Source organism: Aythya ferina, assembly GCF_964211825.1.
Source record: "Aythya ferina genome assembly, chromosome: 17".
Lineage (NCBI taxonomy): Eukaryota > Metazoa > Chordata > Aves > Anseriformes > Anatidae > Aythya > Aythya ferina.
Genome location: NC_140316.1, coordinates 15937070 through 15956473, shown reverse-complemented (window position 1 = coordinate 15956473; position 19404 = coordinate 15937070). Strand labels below are relative to the sequence as shown.

At 41.2% G+C, this 19404-nt stretch overlaps 1 protein-coding gene across 4 annotated transcripts in view; it reads right to left on the bottom strand.

Moving 5' to 3' along the window:
* ZNRF3 (zinc and ring finger 3) overlaps positions 1–19404 on the bottom strand; it is a 94506-nt gene that overhangs the window by 18782 nt on the left and 56320 nt on the right. The window contains exon 1 of one of the 4 annotated variants that reach the window (XM_084538762.1): positions 856–915. The exons of 2 other annotated variants lie outside the window; for them this stretch is intronic. The gene's annotated coding sequence lies outside the window, so the exon portion shown is untranslated. Of the gene's footprint in view, positions 1–648; positions 689–855; positions 916–19404 lie in introns of those variants that run through there. One more of the 4 variants, XM_084538763.1, reaches the window with a different exon arrangement.

The following is a 19404-nucleotide window of genomic DNA, read 5'->3' as shown; positions in this document are numbered from 1 at the left end:
GAATTCCACTCCTCCAGAATGCATACAGTACCAGCACTGCATAGATTTATGAGAGTTTGTCAGGGGTGAGGGAAGAAGGGTCTTTTGGGGGCAGGTGAATGAAAATAATGGGGAACAAAGGCATATCTTCACGTTCTAGAAGCAGTGAATATTGTTATAAAAAGCAAGTAAAAAACCATCTCTGAACTATGCATGCTCATGAGCTTAGTGGGCTCATTGCTGCAGCTCTGTGGCAACCTACACTGCTGAACTGGCTCTAGATGAGAGCACTTGTACCCAGGCTCCGGTCCCTCTGCAGAAACTTAAACACGCTCAGCTTGCTGGATGAAGGCAGATTCAACCTCCTCCTTAACTCCCAATTCCAACACTAAAATCTGGGGCGAGGTCAGCTCTGCACTGCCGCGGGAAGCCGCCGCAGCCCCGCCGCCCCTGCCGGACAGGGCAGCAGGGGAGGCTCGGGGCAACGTGGGCACGGGACCCCCACTCACGCAGCTGGAGCGAGTTCAGCCCTCTGCCGCTTCCCCTTTCTTCTCCAAACTCGCTAAGCTACTTCAGTGCCGGCAAAACGCAAGCAGCTATTGCGGACGAGCCCCGAGCAAAGACGACGCGACCCGCCTTTCAACGGCCCCGCTCGGCTGGCTCGGCTACCTGCCCGCTCCGCCCGCCCTGCCGCGCCCCCGTCGCCTCGGCGCTGCACTGACGGGCGCGTGGGGCCACCGGCGCCCGTCCGCCCCACCCCGGGAAGTGACGTATTGCCCGGGGCCGCTCGGCAGCCGGCGGGCCCAGGGACTTCGGCGCTGGTCGCAGTGAAGGCGGCTGGGAGGGCTCTTGAGAAAAGCCCTCAGCCCGAGTTACCAGAGAGCCTGGCCCTCTGTGAGTCCGGGGCGCTAACGAGGCTCGTTCGCACGACGAGACTTCGCAGGGGAGGCTGGTGGCAGGGCGAGCCCCGAGCTTCCCGCGAAGGGAAGGCGGGTGCGCAGCCGCTCCGCTGCGGCCGCTCCGGCACTGCCCGCGCTCCGCTCCGCCGCTTGGCGGCAGCCCGGCCTGACCTTCCAAGTTTCGCTGGCAGAACATCAGAGAGCAGCCGCAAACGCACCACATCCCGCCGCTTCTCGCCTCTTAAAACTCGTTTTTAAAACCACAGCACTTTGTCGAGATGCAAACGTGCGTGAGCAGGCCGGGGGCTGAGCGCAGACGGTTTTTTCATCCGGTGTTCGTCTCCTCCCCTTCAGCTAGAGACAAGCACCTGCGGCCCCGCGGCCTGCCTGAAACCTCGCGGCTCCTAGGGAGGCACCCGGGTGCCGGGCTGCCCTCCTTCCTCTGTCCCTGACCGTGGGCAATTACAGCCAACACACATAGGTGTTTCGTCTTTCGAAACACCCTATCCGCTTCCCAACAGTCAGGACAGTTCAAAATAACGCAACCGATACAAGTCCCACTTAAAATGATCCCAGTCTAACAGCCATGCGACTTTTTCCTAGCACACCTTTTTCCTAGAAGAAGGACTGAAGATGACAAGCAAGCCCTATACTGGCAATTCCTGAATTCTTTTGTCCTCAAGTACAGAAATAATGAAATACTAAATACAGGTTAGATATATATAAGTAGCTCTCTATATGACAGAGACAAGACACCTGGTGTCTTATTTGACAAGCACAACCTTCACTCCCTGTCTGAAACCACACTAATTTTTCTGGAAGGGAGACATGTTTTTTACAGGCAGCAACTAACTGTTACTGGCATTTCCCCCTTGTGTTATATGTAATGATATAAAATAGTGATGCTTTGCACTTGCAACTTATGCCACTATATCTAAGTGCTGTGGTTGGGAACTGCTTAACTTTAAAAACCGTTTCTGACAGCACACAGCTAGTCAGCAAGGGAGACCTGAAAAAAACCTCTAAGTACACATCTGAAAAACAAACAAACAAAAACTCAAAAATTCTCATCAGTTTCTTTTTTCATTATTAGGAACGAAGTTCCAAATGTTGATATTTGTTACAAAAACAAGGAGTCCTCCTGTATGCGTCTTGTCATGATCACAGGTGGTAATCCCTAGGAGTGAAAAAGGTTCGTCCTGCTCACAGGGTGGCCCTCTTCCCCTATATGAGCTCTAATGAGTCCCTGACTTTGTGTTCCCCAAATGAGCAAACTGAATAAGCAATCACAACCTGAATCTCAAACTGCTCATTGTATGAATACAAAGATCATTGTGAGAAAGTCAAGTTTCTTTTTCATACATTTGTCCCTCCTTTATGCCCCCTCAATACTGACTAAAGTCTACTGGGAAGGCCCTCACAGGTCTGTACACCTAAAGAAAGAAGAAAAAAAAACTCCAGTTCTGGTTTTCAGGTCTTCTGTGCAGTGATAACTTTAGCACATTCCCTTCATAGGCTTGTTTCAGAGTGCTCCGATAAACACAGCTACAAATTCAGCCAGAAGTTGACAAACCAAAGAGAAGACAGAGAAACAACCAGCATTTTCAGTGGATGCAGGTAAAAGACTGGCCATGAAGAAGCACAGTTAAGAGGGGAGGAATAAATCTTCAGAATTGCTGAAAGGGCAAAGGAACAGGATGAAGCCCATGTACCACATGATGACATCGTGGAGCGGTAATAGAGGCAAAGCAAAACACTTGATGAGGAATAACATGTATATTTAACATTTATCCTAGCAATATCAAAAAAAGAAAAAAAGAAAAAAAAAAAGTAGCAAAGCAAGTAGAGAGAATTTCAGTCCATAAATGCACTGAAAATGTTGCAGCAATATATGTCAACTATGACAGCAACAGATACTGTATGGTGTACTCCAACATAGAATCACAGAATGGTTTGGTTCCATGGAGGGGACATCCACTGGGCAACCTGTTCTGCCTCACCACCCTCATAGTAAACAATTTAATTCTAATATCTAATATAAATCAATTCTGTCTAAGTTTAAAACCATTACCCCTTGTCCTATCACTACACCCCCAGATGAAGAGTCACTTTCCAGCATTCTCGTAGGCCCCTTTAGGTAGTGGAAAGCCACTGTAAGGTCTCCCCAGGGCCGTCTCTTCTTCAGGCTGAACAACCCCAGCTCTCTCAGCCTTGTTTCATAGGAGAGGTGCTCCACTCCGCAGGATCATCCATTCTAACTTTTTCTTTTGTATGGATTTTACTTATATACAAACTACATTTGAACTAATGTTTTTCTGTGTTGGTTGCAAGTGCTGTGATTTATTTCCCCCTGAAAATACACGCAGAAATCATATTAGCACAGAACTACACATATATCCCTATTTGTTTCAATAACAAAATTAAAAGTAAATGAGTTTTATGAATATTAGCTCCATTTTAAATAAATACATTCAAATCTTTGCAGCAGCTTCTATGGCATTATTTTTCTTTGTCTCTAACATAGTACACAAGAGGTTAAAACTGCTCCAAGAATACTTAAGTTAATCATAAACCAGGCATGGAACAATCAAACAAGTTAGTTGTGTCTTCCCCTAAGAAAGCCAAAACAGAAAACAGATCTACTGTGCATTTTGTGCATTAGTGATACTACAAAACTAAATGTAATAGGTAATGTGAATAGGCTGAGAATAAAAATAAAAGTCAAATGGCAAAGATGACAAAAATCTAGTTCTAATAAAAAGAGATCAGCTCTGTTAGAATTTATTCAAACACATAGTAGACATTTGACTTTTGTAACTGAACATTGGATGTAGGTGCCTCTAAAACAATTAAAATCATCAGAGATACAATACCCACCTTTTGATTTACCTTTACTCAGCTCCTTAAATACCGCCAGTTTCCCACTTTAGCAGAAACCCTTTGCTGAAGGTTACTTTATACTCAGAGAAAAATGAAAACAGAAAGATATGATGTGTCTATTACACATTTTTAAGTTTTTTTTTTTTATTGTTAATATATTTTATTGCCTTCATCAATGTTTCTGCAGTGTTTTAATTTGCACAGAGATTGTCATAGCTCACTGAGAAAGCAGACCAAAAGTTACTTTTGAATGTATTTTAGGAGTGTTTTTAGGCCTGCTTGTTATGAACTCACTGTTGATAATCATTACCAATAACATGCACATTAAGTACTGTCTCAGATGAAAACATGAAATAATTTACTAGACCCTGCAGTCCAAAGAGGATGAGAGGTGACGCATATGACAAAAGTGGGAGGAAAGTATCTCTTCTATATCCAGGCCCAAGGGAATTCTTATTATTACCTCAGAGAATAACAACAAGATTTCTAGAGCTTTGCATTCCTATCCCATGGGCCACACAAATACAGTAAGGAAGCAAGGTCTTGCTTGATGAGACAAACTTTCAACCCGAGGGGACAGTTAATTATGAAACAGGTGCACTGCTTCCTCTCATTCATTTCAATCAGGCAGGAGGACAGCAACAATCGAGACAATAAGGAGGTCTGCTACTTGCTGACATATTGTCAGGGTTTTCACTGGGATAGGGTTAATTTTCTTCATCGTGGCTTGCATTATGCTGTATTTCAGATTTTTGATGGAAATAGTACTGATAACAAACTGATAATTTAGTTGTTGCAGAGCAGTGCTCAACAGAGCCAAGGACTGTTCAGCTCCTGCTGCCCAGCCAGCAAGGACACAAGGAGCTGGGGGCGACACAGTTGGGACAGCTGACCACAACTGTCCAAAGGGATGTCCCATCCATCTGGTGTCATGCTTGGCAATAACAGCTAGAGTAAAGAAGGGGGCGGGGGGGGAGGGGGGGCGGAGGAGGAAACGACAACATTTGGAGTGATGACGTCTTTCTTCCCCGAGGAAATATTATACATGATGAGCCCTGCTTTCCTGGAAGTGGCTGAACACCTGCCTGCCACTGGGAAGCAGTGAATGAATTATTTGTTTTGTTTTGCTTTAATGCACAGCTTTTCCCTTGCCTAGCAAACTCTCTCCATGAGTTTACCTTTCCATTTTTACCTTTCCAATTCTCTTCCCCATCCCACTTGGAGAGAGTGAGTGAGTGGCTGTGTGGTGCTGAGCCGCCTACACATCTGCAAGGACCCTGCATGCTTGCAGAAACAAACACATCTTAGAAACAAGCATCTCCTACTCTGCTTTCTAGTATGGCCCCATTCCAATAAATGTATTCATTATTATGCAGCATTGGTAAAACCACAATAAGAAGATCCCCGTTTAAGAGGAAAATCATACCAACAACATTAGCCTTCATTCATTACATTTACTTCTTTGTCAGAGTCAGAATTCTCTCTCAATATACATCTGCATTTACATGTAAGGACATGACATTCTAATATAATAGGTTGCAGAGAGTAAATAAATTACAGATGAGAGAGACCGACTGAGTCTTGGAACCATAGGTGGGGAAATCAAAGTTCATTAATCACCATTAGCTCTGCCATTTACATCAACATAGTAATGAATTACACATTTATTAAAACAGTAACTCAAAACCCTTGGTTGAAAATGGTTATCAGTAGAGCCAGATTACTATCTGTAAGTAAAAATACATATATATATATATTTTAATTTACATTCTAGATAAAACTGACAAGCTGAAGGGAGGAACGGATGCTTTAGAAGTATTTGTTGCCTATGTAAAAACAGATATGTCTAGCTGGTCTAGCACTATGTCCTCACAAATACTCTTATATTAAGAATTACGTATCTGTCTTCCTGGATTAGCCTCTACAGATCATTCATCCAACTCTAGAAATTATTTTCCTGGATGTTAGTGTACTGTAAATAAAAATTATTAATTATATCTATGGTACATGGTACATGAGGGAGTTGATTTATTCTCCAGGTTAAAAAAATGTTGAAGATTGGGAGGGAGGGATTGGCCAATGATTTAGATGGTAACTACAGTACAGATGCCAGTGATCTGCTTTTAACAAACTATCTAACTCTATTCCATCAGGTGCCACCATATACTATTAGCTGGTCCTCCAAAATAATCAAGACTGGAAGCAGAAGAGTAAAGATACAGCATGTAGAAGACAGTCATGGATCCCAAAAGCAAACCACTGCTTTCAGTCAGAACTCAGGGAAACAGCACAGCTGTAACAACTGCCACCTTTTTCTTTCTGTTTTAAAATACATCTCATGCTTTTTTTTTGCTTTTTTTTTTGCTTTTTTTTTTTGGGGGGGGGGGGGTGCAGAAAATATGGCAACTGGTTTGCTTCAACTCTGTGCAGAGATCAGTGAATAGAATAGTCAAAAAAATCATTTATATGTTCTTATTTAGTTGAAAACAGAGCCAGCCTTACCAAACTTGCACTCCACAGATGATAACAAATTGGGTGGAGTTGTTGACTCCATTGAGGGGGGTGAGGCCTTGCAGGGAGATCTGGACAAATTAGAGAGCTTGGCAATCACAAAGAGTATGAAGTTTAACAAGAAGAAGTGTTGGATTCTGCACCTGGGAAGGGGCAACCCTGGTTATATGTCCAGACTGGGGGAAGAGATGCTAGAGAACAGCTCTGCAGAAAGCGATCTGGGGGTTTTGATTGACAGCAAGCTGAAACATGAGCCAGCAGTGTGCCTTGGCAGCCAGGAGGGCCAACCGTATCCTGGGGTATATCAAGCACGGCATTGCTAGTCAGTCAAGGGAAGTGACTGTCCTGTTCTACTCTATGCTGGTGAGGCCTCACCTTGAGTACTATGTGCAGTTCTAGGCACCACAGTATAAGATATAAAGCTGTCAGAGAGTGTCCAAAGGAGGGCAACAAAGATGGTGAAGGTCTAGAGGGGAAGACATATGAGGATCAGTGGAAGTCACTTGGATTGTTCAGCCTGGAGAAGAGGAGACTGAGGGGAAGGTGCTGATCTCTTCTCCCTGGTGATCAGAGATAGGACCCAAGGGAATGGCATGAAGCTGTTACAGAGGCAGTTTAGGCTGGATATCAGGAGGATATCACCAAGAGGGTGCTTGGGCACTGGAACAGGCTCCCCAGGAAGTGGTCACAGCACTGAGCCTGCCAGAGTTCAAGAAGCATTTGGACAACATGGTATGATTTTTTGTGTAGTCCTTTGGGGACACAGGAGTAGGACTTGAAAATCCTTGTGGGTCCTTTCTAACTTGGATGTTTTATGATTCTAGCATTCCTTCTGTCAGCTTTTGAGGTTTTTCCCCCTTGGTTTCTCTATGAACTAAAAATTACTGAACTTGAGGCATATCTTCAGTTTAACCCAGCCTATCAGACCCAATATTCCATGTCAGAACTATCCACATCATGGAGTTAGTAGTCATTAATCTGCCAGAAGAATGGCATTATGCAAATTGCATAAGGTCAAATCTTTTGTAGTTAATTCCTTCATCAGTTATCTTTGGTCCTCTGAAAAAGGCAGTCAGTCTCTCACATAGCGTACTGATAACATATAATCAACACTCACTAGCAATCAATTTGTATATGCTGTGTCTCCAAGGAATGTGATTTTTGATGAAAAGGTCCAGTGTCTTGATTTATTCCTCTGGAAAGCCACGTCAAGGATTTTAACAATATTAATTGCAAGGGAATACAACTAAAGTGAGGAGGTTTTCCTCTTCCATCTTGAAGAACTCTATTAAAAACTGAGTAGGGAGTATGAACTGCATGCCACATTCTATGGATTGTAGCTATAAGTGTGCTGAAAAAGGCTCACATAGACACAACTTTAGATTTTCAATATGACAGAAATGGCATCACTTGAAACTGGGCAATAAAATTCAAAACAGTTTTCTGATACAACTGTGAAATCTGCATGGGTCAAAGCTTTTTGCTCTAAGCCAAGTGTAATCTCCTGTCAAGAAAAACACTATACTGGCTGCTAAAAATCAACTGAAGTGGATATCACTATGTAGACGATTTTAGAAATACATCTGGAACACTATCTGCTAAAGTAAGCTTGGATATGTGTTCCTTATCTACCTTTGCCTATCTATAACATACTCAGTAGAAGCTATTTTTGGGGAAAAGAAAATGTTATTTCATTAGCAGAATAAAACTTGTTTCTAGCCTAGACTCACAATTTTACTTGCAAAAGCATGGAACATCAGCAACAGGCAAAGATATTCCAGTGTAACAGTCTGCTGCACTCTGCTCATCATTGAGAATCTTGCACAAGCCCCACAGCATTACGTCAAATATACTTTTTCATCACAGCAAACTCACAAACCTCTTTTTCATCTCAGAATTACAGAACACTGACTAACAATTTCTGAACAGTACAGGCATCTCTTGTACCTCCCCTACACTGCTATCAGGTTCAGACAATCACCAAAAATACCTTGCCCCTTGAGCCATCACTGTAGCTAGAAAGTCAGGCCACTGGCCAGTTCTGCAGGGCACAGGAGGAAGGAGAAAAAGAGGAAAATCTACCTTACTAACAGCAAAAGTTACAAATTAACCAACCAATGCCTCAGCCCTGTTAATGTACAATTCCAAACTAATTCCAGAAACACTGAGTTAAGCAAAGCATAAGCAGGATGTCATTTCAAACCTTTTTTGAGATAAAGAAAAAGGAGCTTTCATATTCCTGCCTCAAAGCAAAAGCACACAGTATCACAAAAAGAAAGTGAAATCCCAAAGCATCACACTAACATAAAACCTCTTCCTGACTGGAATCCTCAACTCAGCTCCTCTGCCACTCAGATATATTTTATACATGTGTCCTATAGATACAGCATTATATGGCACTATGACAATTGCTTTAGCAATGAAACAGCATAGAAATAGAAAGTGGTATTTTTAAATTTAAAAGTATAATCACCATTAAAAAAATAATACACCGTACTTCTGATTTAAGAAAAAAATCACCTTGTGGTATGTAATCACATCAACAATATATACCAATGTGATCCATACCACTTAGTACTGAGAGGCTCTCAGATAGTGAAAACAGGAGGAAAAAATGCAAGTATCTCTTCTTGGAAGGAAGAAACATCATGAAAGTCCATAGTCTTGACCAAGTAAAAAGAATATGAAAAAGACATTCAATTAATCCTGAACACAGCCAAGCCTGATGGTTCCTTTTTTTTTTTTTGGTGATACATTTCAGTCAAAGGACCCCATTCCCAAAAGCCTGCTTTCTGCTATCACAGACCATTCTGTGGGCCAACAGTCTTGTTGCTACAATAGGTCACAGTCACAGAGAGAAGGGTGAGCACTGGAAAAGAGCATAGGGGGTGACTATGGTCTTGAACTATGTAACAGCACATTCAGACATTCAGCAAGAAATGGGCACTCATGACAATTGCTGGTAGAAATCCTGCTACGTTTTATGAACAAGGGCTCTTCAAGCTTTTTCAGGGCATGAGAATTCCTACACACAGGAAGGACATGAGAATTCCTACACACAGTTGCCTCCAAAATGTAATAGTCACAAGCTGAGTGTATTTTCAAAATTGTGTAGCCAACACAAATAATACTGCAGCCAATCCAGATAATTCTTAACTTTATCTTTGCATTGAAGCTGTACAGCAAGTAGATGAACTAGAAAGAGCAAACTAGAAGATAATTCAGTAGAGCGTACACAACAGCACGGAGGAGTTGTAAAGTTAGGACAACTGATTAACCTAGACCACTACGAGAAACCATCCCTATAGTACCCAAACTGCATGTACAGTTAGAATGTTAGAAGTTATTTCTATCACAAATAAACAAGGCAAACAAAGAAAAAAAATCTCTCCTTGGTGGTTTAAAAAGAATAGGAAAGGATAGGAAAGAAGAGGGAGAGGGAGAGGGAGAGGGAGAGGGAGAGGGAGAGGGAGAGGGAGAGGGAAAGGAGAAGTCAGTTGGAAGGGATCTGCAAAGGTCATCTAATCCAACTGTCTGACCTCTTCAAGGCTAACCAAAAGTTAAAGCATATTAATGAGGGCATTATCCAAATGCCTTTTGAACACTGACAGGCTTGGGGCATCTACCATCTCTCTAGGAAGCATGTTTCAGTGTTGGACCACCCTCACAATGAAGAAATTTTGCCTTATATCTAGTTTGAAGTCCTAGCACAGCTTTACGCCATTCCCACGTTTTACCTCAGCTGTTTCCCAAACCTGCCTTAATATGCCTTGCATGTACACAGATTTCTAATTCACTTAAAGGTAACATTCTGGGGCTGAGTTATGGTCCTTCAAAAATGCAGCACAGAATACAAGATCAGAGTCTTTGCACACCTAGTGTGCTTACATGCAGATGTAAGCAGTCAGAACTCAAGCATAAAACAAATGCGTCTCCTGATCTAGTCACATTAAAGAGAAACGGAGTCCCCAGAGATAAGCTAATGTCAAAAGAACTATGCCCTAAATCCCTTGCTACCTTACAGGTAAACTCAGTTTTTCATTTTGACATCCACATTTTTTTGATAACAACATGGGGACAAGTGCCTGGAGAGCAGCTCTGCAGGAAAGGATCTGGGGTGCCGGTCAACAACAAGCTCGACGTGAATCATCAGTGTGCCCTGGCAGCCAAGAGGGCAAACTGCACTTTGGGGTGCATTAAACACAGCATAGCCAGCCAATTCTGGTGATTCTCCCACTATGTTTAGCTTTGGTGCAACCTCAGCTTGAATATTGTGTACAGTTCAGGTCTCCACAATATAAACAAGATGTTAAGGTCCTTGAAAGCATCCAGAGGAGGGCATCAAAGCTGGTAAAAGGGCTGGAGGGCATGCTCTATGAGGAGAGGCCGAAGATGCCTGGTTGTCTAGTCTGGAGAAAAGAAGGCTGAGAGAACACCTCGTTATGCTACAAATTCCTGAGCAGGGGAATGGAGAGGGAGGTGTCAGTCTTTGCTTCCTGGTGACCGATGACAGGACATGAGGGAATAGCACAGAGCTGTGCCACAGGAGGCTCAGACTGGACATTAGGAAAAAATTATTTACCGTGAGGGTGGTGGTCCAACACTGGAACAGGCTTCCTGGTGAGGTGGTTGATGCCCCATGCCTGTCAGTGTTCGAGAAGCATTTGGACAATGCCCTCAATAACGTTTTCATTGTTGGTTAGCCTTGAAGTGGTCAGGAATTTGGACCAGATCATCTCTGAAGGTCCCTTCCAAATGAACTATTCTATTCTATTAGCTGCTGCCTGGGAAACATGACAGATTCTTTTATCTCATTTGCCTCTACAGCTGTGGGACTACCTTCCTGTATTGTATTTACTATCTTAATCATCTCTTTGTTCTCTCTTCCTATCCACAGATACAGAAGCATATGTTCTAACCACATACCACATTAAATTATAAATTGGTATATATATACTACAAGAGGGAAAACAGACAATTACTTTTTGTATTTATATAGGGAGATGACGAAGCTTTTGAAATTCTTACGATCTTCAGGAATTCCACCCAATTGCAGTCAATTCAATGGGGAAGTACAATATGCCTAAGAAACAAGCTTCACCTTATTGTGGAATGTTCTTTTCAACAAAATGACAATTTTGAGCAATGGTTCCCAACCCACAGCTTTAAGTAAATATTTAAATATTTTAGGAAAGAGATGAAACTTCAGATTCAGCTTGTGTGAAATCATACATAAAAGAGGTCTGAGGCATTTGCAGTAATCTATAAAGGTATGCCAACACAACTACATCAACCACAAATTATTTGAAAAGCTGAGCATATTGAGCCAGAACCTCCTGTGCTTCATTTTTTGCCCATTGCCTCTTGTCCCATCACTGGGCACAACTGAAAAGAGCCTAGCTCCATCCTCTTGACACCCACTCCTCAGATATTTATACATGTTAATGAGGTCTCCCCTCAATCTTCTCTTTTCCAGGCTGAACAAGCCCAATTCTTTCAGCCTGTCCTCATACAACAGGTGCTCCAGTCCTCAAATCATCAGAATAGATCAGATTAGATCAGATCAGCAAGTTCAGAGCTCTCCTCTGAACTTGCTCCAGTAGTTCTATGTCCCTCTTGTACAGGGGAGCCCACAACTGGACACAATATTCCAAGTGTGCCCTCACCAGGACTGAGTAGATGGGCAGGATCACCTCCCTCGACTTGCTGGCAATACTCTTCCAAATGCACTCAGGATACCGTTGGCCTTCTTGGCCACAAGGGCACAGTGCTGCCTCCTGGTCAGCGTGCTGTCCACTAGGACACCCAGGTCCCTCTCTGCAGAGCTGCACTCCAGCAGGTCACCACCCAGCCTGTACTGGTGCTTGGGGTTATTCCTCCCTAGGTGCAGGACCCTGCACTTGCCCTTGTTAAAGGCAAAACAAGATACAAATATGACCAAAGCCCACCACATTTGTTGAAATGAAAGCAAGCATAAACATGAAAAACTGTGAGTGATTAAGGCCAATTTCACCTATATACCTATCTTCAAATATAAGAATATGATGGGAATGAAAACTCAATGTCTTCTGCTTAGTGTCATCTGTTTTGCTTGGCCTTACCCTCAAGTACACTAATAGAAAAAACAGTGCTCTCTGCAGGGTTGTTACGTAGCTGCACATAGTCTGTACAAGTATGGTCAGACAGACCTCATGTAAGTCAAGGTGAGCTGTCAAGCAGCAGAAGTATTTTCACTTCTACATGTATTAGAGTCAAAATGCTTTAACACATTCCCCTGAAGCTTCTGTATGCTACTGTATATGTATGTAGCCCCTAGTCTTGGAATTCAGTCTTTGAAAGAACAAAGGCTTGTAAAACTACCTTTGTATCCAGTAGAATAATACTGGTGCTTCAAGTGAGTTCTTCAAACTTGTACTTTCTTTTTTAGTAAAAAAAAAAAAAAAAAAAAAAAAAAAAAAAACTTTAGAACATAGAACTTAGTAAAAAGATGCATGGCCCACCTTAGTACTCATTTATATCTGGCAACTTTCTGTCTGTTGGCTAATAAAGATGACATGGAGTCTTACAGATAGCGGTCCCTGGTTTAGGATTAGGTTAGTTTCAAGGTCCCAAACCACGGTGGTCCTTCGTTGTTAGTTTGTAACTTCTTTCAAGAAAAAAAGAAAAAAAAAAAAAAGGAATAAAAAAGGTAGAGGATTCTTATTACAAAGGGAAACTGGAAACTTCTCTCCACACAAGCAGCGACATGGCTGTATTGCAGAGGCCTCAGGGTAAGGATTAAAGAAAAACAAAATAGAAACCCTTCCATCTCTAATTAGGGTCTTCATTTGCCAAAGAGCCATTCCACAGCAGGAGGAATTACATTCAGCCCGTTGCTTGGATAACGTCTCCCAGCAGGTTGGCTCCTCTGAGCAAGCTACTTTGAGCCAAAAATTTCTGGTTACTTGGAGGCAAGCAGCCTGCATATTGTTTTAACTGGCTTGGCTTTTGCAGACAGTTTTGCTGAAAAACAATCTCCTATTCAGAATGCAGAGATAAAAGCTTTACTTGGTTTGAATTTGTCCCCAGTTTCTTTCTCCCTTTCTTTTTTTAAACATGGGAATTATAGGTTCTGGAGTTTGCATTATTTCTCTCGTAGACATCACTGTTTTTCCCCCTCTAGCCACTTGATTTTTTGCCAGTGAAGGCTGCTGTCTGGAGTCCAGCCATTCATCAGCCCCTACCTCATCATTAACACTGTGGTGCTGGCGGTCACAGCCCACTGCTGGCGACAGGAAATCCTAACTTGCAAGAGGTTAACCACAGCCCATAAACAGCCAGGCTGGCTCATTAGTCCCTTACAGTCAGCTGAAGGGTCCAGACCCTCTGGGAGTTTCAACACTGTTCATGGACTCAAGAGTCTATGCATTCTGTACCCGTAGCAAAATAGCTTGATTTCCTCCTTCCTGAAAAGCTTGCTACTTGGATCCTGTTGGCTAGCTAAGGTCCATCTTTTTTTTTTTTTTTTTTCCTATCCAAAGCTGACCAAGTCACTTGAGTATTTTGAAAAATTAAATGTCTGTGATATATTCTCTGGGCGTAACAATTGAACAAAACAGTGATAGGTCCACAACTGAGACACTAAGGCATAGGTTTAGCCAGAGTTGCATATCCATAGCGAGTGCAGCTAAGGCAAGAGCTATACAAAGGGCTACAAAGATGGTGAAGGGCCTAGAGGGGAAGACGTACAAGGAACGGCTGAGGTCACTTGGCCTGTTCAGCCTGGAGAAGAGGAGGCTGAGAGGAGACCTCATCGCAGTCTACAGCTTCCTCACAAGGCGGAACAGAGGGACAGGAGCCAATGACCAGCAGATGACTCTCTGGTGACCAGTGATATGACATGAGGGAATGGAGTCAAGCTGCAACAGGGGAGGTTCAGGTTGCATATCAGGAAAAGTTTCTTCACTAAGAGGGTTGTCGTGCACTGAAACAGGCTCCCAAGGGATGTAGTCATGGCACCAAGCCTGTTGGAGTTTAAGAAGTGTTTGGACTGTGCTCTTAGTCGTATGGTCTGAATTTCTGGGTAGACCTGTGTGGAGCCAGGAGTTGGACTCAATGATCCTTGTGGGTCCCTTCCAACTCGGGATATTCTCTGATTCTATGAAATGTTGATAATGTATGCCTAATCTGTCTAGAGAATTCATACCACAAATATGTCCAGCTCTAATCTTCAAGAAATAACCTGCTAGACTTGCAAATGGTTTTGTCAGTGAAACGTCTCCCTACATTTGGTCAAACGTCTCCCTACATGGACCAAAAAGCCCAGTTTATACTCAAAATATTTGCTACTTGACCCATTTGGAGTTGATGCATTGAACGTAGTACAAACATTAAATTGTCATGTTATCCAAACAGGAACCTCTATACAATAGCCACCTGGCAATCATGAAGACATGTATAAAGCAGAGAAAGTTTCTGGCAAATTATTTCAGAGGAGTAGGATGTGAAGCACTTTTTTTTTTTTTTTTACACCACCCTTTTCTCCTTCCTCCCCTTCAATCTTGTGAAAATCATTGCAAAACATTCCCACTTTAAGTATGCAATTTCTCTGGGATCCATTATTTTCTACCACTGCTGATTTTATCTGCACATCTATTACTCTGTATATCAGAATCCCTCTGATGCAGCTCTGGTTACATTCCCTAGTTCTCCAATTTCTTTCAAAGCCTTCTGTCTTAGTGCACTGAAATTAGGCACGTCACTCATCTGTGAAGTCCTAAATATTTCCAGTCCCTGCCTCCATATCTGCTCCCTATTTTCTTCCCTTTCTGATCTTTTTATCTGATTCTGCTGGCCAGCCTTCTTTTGTGCTTGTCTCTACTCCAACAGGGCCACACTTACTCGTCCATTCAGTTTTACACTTCAAACTTTATTTCTGTAGTTCTTCTAACATGTATGCAATGGTGCATTTTTCCTGTTATTCCATTGGTAGTTTCTGCATGGAAATTAGCGCAGAAGGTCTCTCACAATGTTTTAGAGGTTCACAAAGTATGTAGAATCCACAGACTAAAAGAGACTTAAAATATTTACATGTTATTATTATTTCTTTGTTGGGTATATCTTTAAAAAAATTACCTTAATCTTTACTCAGACTGAACTTCTGTTAATTTCCCTGGGATCACTGACTTAGCAAAGACTCCAGTAACACGTGTTGTGCAACAACAGCTGCTTCTTTAGCTTAAGAGAAAAGCAGCTGTGTTCCACAGTTGGTTGGAAAGGAGTGAAGTTGGGGTTGGGGACTGCTGAGGACTCAATTCTAAAAGCAGAGATATATTTAAAGTAATCAATCCAACAATAGTAAATCTAAGGAGTGCCAAGAAGGGGAAACATCAGAGACTGCCTTTCTTCATCAATAGCTGTTGCTTTTCATAACAATGCACACTGAACACAAAAAGGAAGTTAGTAAAACAACATAGTAACAGATTGCTTGCACTAGTTGCTGATGGAAACACCCACCGCCCCAGTATTAAAAAGCGACAGATCTACTTCTTTGTAACTTCATGACCTGATCCAGCCCGTCTTTGCCCATTCCTTTGAGTGCTCCCCTCTTTGGATTTGATCCATCAATTCTTTTCCTTCACATCTTTCACTGTATTATCTATACACAAAAGAAACCTTTCCTCTGTCTCCAAAATTGAATTGGCTTGCTTGTCAGTTCTCCTACCTTTTCTCAACCTTTCCCTTCTTTCTCAAAAGCACTACAGAAATTAAGGTGAAAATTAATCATGCAGTGAGAGGGATAAAGAGAAGGAACACAGAAAGATACATATGAACACAAGATTTCAGCTATAATGACGAGACTGCTGCCTCATGCTGTATCCCTGTGCTTGCCTCCAAACATTTCTCCACGTTCTCTGCTGCCAAAGACTCACACATGCAACCTTTCTTCCTTTTTCTTTCCCATTCAAATTCCTTTTTTAGTTTGTTAAAACAGCCTTGGTGTTTAGAATGTGGTCTGTTGGGACTGAAGAAAAAGCAAGGAGATAGGAAGCAGAAATGCACTAAGCTTTTGGCAAACATATTTTGCTTTATATGATTTTTTTCTTGTTCAAGAATACACATTTGTCCCTATCAGGAAGATTATGAGGACTATATCTGTCTCTGTCATTATGAAAGTTCCAGTTCTTCTTGAATAACTGTATTTCCTCTCTTCTGATCTTGTCTATGCAATTTTCTTAAAATTCCAGAGATCATTATGTCTATATGCTGCTGAGATCTGGTTACACTGCTTGTGCTGGGGAAATGAGAAACAAGAATCTCAAAAGATAAATGACACCAAAAATATTTGCACAAATAGAAGTATAACTTCAAATGATTATTGAACATGTTTTGTAGTTCTTTAAAATGTATGTTAAATTTTCAGGCGTCCTGGACATTATAAATGGCAATGAAGTGGGGAACAACAAGAAACAATCAGTTAGGCTTTGCAGAACTATGTTCTTCTTCAGTGCTTTAGAAAAATGATCATTCTCTCTCATAATTCTTGAGAACAAATACAGTAAAAAAAATACATGCATAGCAGGAATTAAAATTATATGTACTATCTCCTTTCACAGTTAACTCTAATTCTAGCCACTGCTAAGACAACGGACCATGAAAAATGAAAAATTACAATGAAAAGTTAATGGAGAACATTTTGAAGCTCAGTGTCTTTAACACAAGCCAAGATCCTATTTTTCCCTTCAAAACACACACTCTTTTTGCATCCAAAAACACTGGAATTGATAAACAATGTAGTTTGTCTTTTGATCAGAATTTTGGCATGTGCAATGTATTTCTACCAACAAGTCCACAGCCAAAAGAGTCTAATATTATTCCAAAAGCTTCTGCTGTTTAATAACAATTCCTCCATAACACAGAGTATTTGGGAGTTCAAAATAACAAATATTAAGTTTCTACTGCTGAACATCTTTTCTTTATCTGTAATTGACATGCATTTAGGTTAGCACTTCCTCTAGCCTTCTCCTTTTACTTGTTCCTACTTCCACTGACTACACTGCCAACACAAACCTTCACGTAGCCACACAATGAAACAAACAAACAAACAAAAGCTTACAAGTCATCCATTCTATTAGCTACTTTTCACCAAGACCAATTAAATTTTACCTTATGTTTTGAGACTGCTGCCTCCAAATGAATTTTAAGTGTTTTTTAGACAGTGTTTACAAAGAAGAAACAAACACAGGTTGATAAACAGAAAGCAGCAAATGTCCCCAAATTGTTGAATAGATACTACAATGTAAATTACTTCAGTGGATGTAAGAAGTTTTCCTGAAGTGACAGTATCTTCTACTGCATGTGCACATTAAAGGGTGCCATGACATTACTGCAGTTGTCACTACTAGTTAGAAATACCCGAACAAGCTAAGTTTTGTAAACATTCATCGCTGGCTACGAATATGTCTCTCATCTCTTTTAGATCTTAATCTACTACATAGCTCAGACTAAATAAGTTTATCATGAAAGAGTGTTTGCCTGTGTTCAATACGCATTTCCACAACTGAACTGAATCCATTTCGACAAGAAATTATCTGAACTTGATATAACTAACAAAGTTTGATATACATATCAAATTATTAATGATATACAGAAAAAAAAGGTATGTTTACGTAGTCACTGCAATTCTAATCTGCATACATAACTGTATGCTTGATTAGGCTATGAATATCAAGATATAAAATTGATTTAATTTCACTTGCCTTTGTTAATTTCAGTAACTCCAAATGAAAAGGACCAGAAATACTTTTTTTTTTTTTTTTAAGTAAAGATGCCACCAATTCTTTACAAATGAGCAAGATATAATTCAAAGTTATTTTCAATCAACAGATAAATTCAGTCCTGGTAAGAAGGAATTTAAAATAGTTTAATTTTCTTGTAAAAAGAATTGAACCCCTTTTTTTTTGCAATAGGTTTGTAGGAAATCAGACAAACAAACAGAGAAAGTACTAACTTGCCACACAGAACTATATATGTGTTACTATATGTGTTTAGAGCACAACCTACATATCTGAGATCTGTATTTCCTTACCTGAAAAGGGCCTCTCACTCAACTAGAAATCACTCAAATCATTGCTCACACACATTAGAATAACAAGGTGGTAATCAAATTGCATTTTTCAGACTTTATTTTCTATGACTAACCATTACTGCTGTGAAAGAGTCTTTTTTTCAGAAAGACACATCTTAAGAGGCATTTTGACAGGAGTAAGTTCAGAGGAAGTTCAGACTGGTTATCAGGAAAAGGTTCTTCACCAAGAGGGTGGTCAAGCGCTGGAACAGGCCCCCCAGGGAACTCGTCATGGCACTGAGCCTGCTAGAGTTCAAGAAGCAGTTGGACAATGTTCTCAAACACATGGCTTGATTTTTTGGGTGGTCCTTTGGGGACCCAAAAGTTGGACTCTACATGTATGGTCATTGTGGGTCCCTTCCAACTTGGATATTCCATGATTCTGTGATTCCAAGTAAGGAGATGCACCAGCCAATTACTTGCTCATCCAGGTATGTTAATTTAATCAGCATATATTACCCTATAGGGCATTCATGATTCCCGTAAAAACATGACTTATAAGTGCATTGCAGTGTCTTCCCCTCTCTCACCCCCAACAAACTTCCACCAAAAACCTCACTAAGTAACTTCACTGTTAAGACAGGAAACTAAACAGGCCTCCACTCAACAAGAAAAGCACCCATGCTCCCACAGTTAGTGCAGGTGTCTGAGCTCACGACAGGGTTTACAATATTCTTGGATAAAAGTATTGCACAAGTTAAATATAAGCCAGAGAATTAGCTTAAGTTCATTCACAAAGTGAGAATAAAACTTCCCATAAGGCTTTCTTGTCTTGGTTCCTTGAGTTTTAGATCACTCTTTATTCACCTACTAACTACCAACTAAACTGTCCTGTCATTTCACATTTGAATACCTTACAAGAATTTTTAAATTTAAACTAACTGTTACACAAAAGGTTAAGAATCACGATTAGACGGTTTAAGGCAGACTCAAGTTATGATGATTTCAGCCCCATCTTCAGTAATATAATCATGATGATGATGTGGCAAAACAAGCAATTCTTCTAGTTAGTATTTGTGTATGTGTTTT